Source organism: Festucalex cinctus, chromosome 3 (assembly GCF_051991245.1).
Source record: "Festucalex cinctus isolate MCC-2025b chromosome 3, RoL_Fcin_1.0, whole genome shotgun sequence".
Lineage (NCBI taxonomy): Eukaryota > Metazoa > Chordata > Actinopteri > Syngnathiformes > Syngnathidae > Festucalex > Festucalex cinctus.
In genome coordinates, this window is record NC_135413.1 from 14,437,633 (window position 1) to 14,441,703 (window position 4,071).

Below are 4,071 nucleotides of genomic sequence, written 5' to 3' on the forward strand. Positions count from 1 at the left end.
GCAGATCTCCCTCTGGCTGCCAACGTAAATTCTCCTGCTAACTCCTAACGGTGACGCTATGCCCTTCATCCGGGTCATACATTTAATAAGAGGTTTGTTGCACTGATGTACAGGAGAATCCCCAGAGGTCCATGTACACTCTTATTTTGTACTCACCACACAAGGTTGAACATATTCCCATGTCCAAAAAAAAAAAAGAGGACACTTGCCCCGGCCTTGAAATTGTGGTACCTGTCGCAGTTACACAGTGTACTTCACCTCCAATAGGTCGCTTGCACATCGTAATGCATCATGGGAGTTTTTTCTTCGGGCGCCATCTTGGGTGTCCGCCGGTTCACAAGGTACACTCGTGAGTTACACGGTAGAGCTCATCAACCTGATGTAATTTTCGCAGTATTTTCACGATTTACCGGAAGATCAAAAACAACGATACAGGCAGAAGGTGTCTCTGTGTGGCGGGATTGATCCTAATTACGTCCTGACCAAGGGTGAATTTTTTTTGACGGAGAAAGCTTGCTGGCCAAATGTGACATCTCTGGACATCTTTCACTACCTCGTGTTGACAACATGCTCCATAACACGCCAACAAATCCCTGGAGGCTTACAATTATTTTGTAAGCGGGTGGATACAGAGTGTAAACTTTTAACATCACATCAGAAGAAACGGTTGCTGTTGCACGTAAGTAAACCACATGGTGTTGGTAATTCTGCACACAAAAATGTTGATTTGTTCTCAGGCTTCCTGTTATCATTGTGTTTACATGCACAGCTGGCTTTACCTGATGTGGTTTTTCTAATAATTTTATAACAGGCAAATATGGCAGAGCGTATAAGAATAAAAAGTAACTGCACAGCCTCCCCGTGGCTTAATTAAATTTAATGCTACCCTTTCACTAGTTACATGTTACTTAATCAACTTATGCTAAATGGTTAAGGTTAACCACTCTCAGAGGACGTATTTTTAGTTTCAGTTTCCAGTACAATAAAACGTGTTCATGGTAACTACTGAGCATACTGACAGCTTTTCTTATGATCTCACGGTTAAGGAGGCTGTCACAACACCCAATTTCTGTCTGGTGCCAGATGGCAACAATTCCCATCACTTGTCACGACAACACCAATAGTATTACCAGGTATGTATGGCTTTACTTTTTGTAGTTTCTTATTTAATTCTATGTTTCATATTTTCATTACAATGTTTGTAATATTTTCAGATTCAGGCACAGATGAGTTTAACTGGACGGGACTTCTGCGACTTTGTGGTGTGGACAAAGTGTGATTGAGCGAGTCCACCCAGATCGCTCGTTTTGGCCAGTTGGAAAAGCCAGTTTTTTTCCCCCAAAATCCCCTCCTTACCTGAACTGCTCGGGAGAGCAGTTACTAGATCAGCAGTGGACTTCCAGTGTTCCTGCTCAGCCGCTGTCACCTACCACTTGCTCATGTACTTCAAAGATGCGGAATAAAGTAGTTTTTTGTGCTGCAGCAGATTGTAAAATCAAATGATATCACTTGAAGTGTGCCAATCTAGACTGCCTTTTGGCAGTCTAGATTGGCACAGTGGACAGTGGTTTTGTGACAAGTGTGAAACAAGGATTATTGGGAAAACTGAAACACAGTACTGGTACTTGTCTTACATTAAACAAATTTAAAAGAGAGCAACTTTTTCCTCTGTACATAGCATAATGAAAGTCATTGCATACCCCATCAACATTACATCATACCGTCATACTCTTAAAATAATGGCCTAATATTTTGACACAAATTATCAACCCTCGTGAGGATAAGCAGTAAGGAATTTTAATGTAAATATCTCAGGATGGTAGGCACCTGTGCTAAAATAAACTGCATTAATTAACAGTTCAATTTTATCCCTGAAATTACTACATCTAATCATTATTCACTTCATTTTTTTGTGCTTTTAGAAATAATAGAGATTTATGCCATTACTTTAAGAGGGACCATATTGCCATATTGAGTCAAATCCTGTCATTTGTATTATGTATAGCTTTGTAAACAAACCCAACAATAGAATTTGTATATTCGCTGCCTTTATTAGCGCCAAACAAACAGTCGCATGTTGTCCTCCTTCAATGCTCGCCTTCGTTTCCATGTCATTGGCAATCAAGTCGGTGTGGCATGAGATCCCTAAAGAAATAATAAATAATAAAAAAAAAAGATCACAAAAAAATACATACCAGTAATAGGTTTAATATAGTAAAGTAGTATAGTTTTTTTGTCAGTGTAAAAGAAATGTACACATTTTGTTGCATTTTTTAATGTATGAACATTGCTACAGGCAAATACTTGTTTCTATAAACACTTCCAAATGTCTCTAAAATATAAGGTGCGTGTACACACACAAACATAAACACATACATTCACTCATGCATACAATATATCATGTAATGAATTCTGAGTGGCATACCAGAGTCAATGATGTCAGCAGTACTTGAGGGTACAGGTTACTGGAGCCATCTGGCTGCATAACTGCAACAAACTCTCTGCCACTTCCGAGTCGTCTTTTCTTTGCTTGTCTCTCCTGTGCACGTTCATATCTTGGCACCGACTGGGCTGAGACATAGATGTTGTAACTTGGGACCCAACTTTAATGTTGGAGCACAGTCGGGATGATTGGACAGAAAAACGGGCGCAGGGCGACCTGTTAAAATAAACAAATATATAAACAAATAAAATATGGAAAGACTGGTTATTTTACCGCAGTAGGGTGGCCGTGAATAAGTTCTTTAGCATGATGTGTAGGCTACCGAATAAGTTCTTTAGCATGATGTGTAGGCTACCGGGGTCTGTTTACTTGCATCACCCCCTTCTGTCTCTTTTTTCCAAGTTTACATTTTGCCACCAAAAAACATGTTATCGGCATTAAGAGCCCAAGACTAATCAATCCAATTTCAGCAGTAAACACTTTGCACTGGCACTACTTGGGTGAAAATGTTCGATGTTAGCTTTCGGCTAACGTCCGCTAGCCAGCTTGTACTACCGAACTTGCTTGCTCATGAATCCAAAACATAAGCAACTTGCCCATATATGGGCGGTCAAAACGTTATTAATCCTTATGCATTAAATTAAATAAAGGTAAACAAGCTTACCGCTCACAAAGTGATCGCTGCACACACGAGCCCAAAGTAACGACTTCCCTCCGGAGTCCGCACTCCTCTGTCTCCAGGCCCTGGTTCCTAATTATTTTCGGAATTCGGAAAAAAGACCGAACATTTTCCCCCTTGGCTTTGTTCGAACAGCCAACGATGCAGCAACAATGTACCATTTTAAACGCAGAAAACAAACGTGATAGATACGTGTTAGACCGAATCGCTACGTAAATGGAGGCCACCCAGCATGGCGACTACGAGAAATCCGAGGCGGAAGTGACGACATGTGCAAGCGACCTATTAGTCATGCAATGCCAACCAGACATTTTCACAAATTTAGAAAAACCCCGGACGCCCGTAAGAAAATGGTCTGTCCTCCCGAATGTCCTCCCAAAAGAGGACGTTGGGTCACCCTACACCACACTCTAAATAACACAACTTGTATTTTTGCGGCCTATAAGTTCACTTTAATCTCTCTACCAAAATGATATGTTCTGTTTGTCATCCTGCACCTCACCTGTGCTCACAAATAGTACAGAGCAAAGTTCGTAAGGCAGCACGCTTGCTAATTAGCAAGCTAGTAAACACAATCTTTAGCTTAGCACACACATACACAGCCACACTTTAACCCCATTATCTAACTGAAAATCAGAGTCACTGATACAAAGGCTTAGGCTACAAGCTTCACTGAGCCCAAATCAAACCCGATCTGCGGCTGGAGCGAGTCTAGACTACACAGTGCCTGCGTTATCTTGTTGGTTTAGCGTTGAGCAAACTGTGGCAGCACACCAGACCACCAGTCGCTGACTTGTCACCCTTATCATATTTCTGTTTGCACTCCTTTACAGGAATATCATGAAGGGACATATTAAAGAAGCATCTCTCTTTGTGAACCAACCAAGAACGTGTCTATATGTGTGTCCTATGACTGTTGAGTTAGAGAAATTAGGTCAATGACGTCAGG

At 41.1% G+C, this 4,071-nt stretch overlaps 1 long non-coding RNA gene across 1 annotated transcript; it reads right to left on the reverse strand.

The window, feature by feature from the left end:
- Positions 1-274: 274 nt before the first annotated feature.
- On the reverse strand, positions 275-3,386 carry LOC144015717 (uncharacterized). The gene is made up of 3 exons (XR_013282799.1): positions 3,108-3,386; positions 2,426-2,659; positions 275-2,145 (listed from the first exon to the last, which is right to left on the reverse strand). It is a non-coding gene; the product is annotated as an uncharacterized LOC144015717 (long non-coding RNA).
- Between the last annotated feature and the right edge of the window lie 685 nt (positions 3,387-4,071).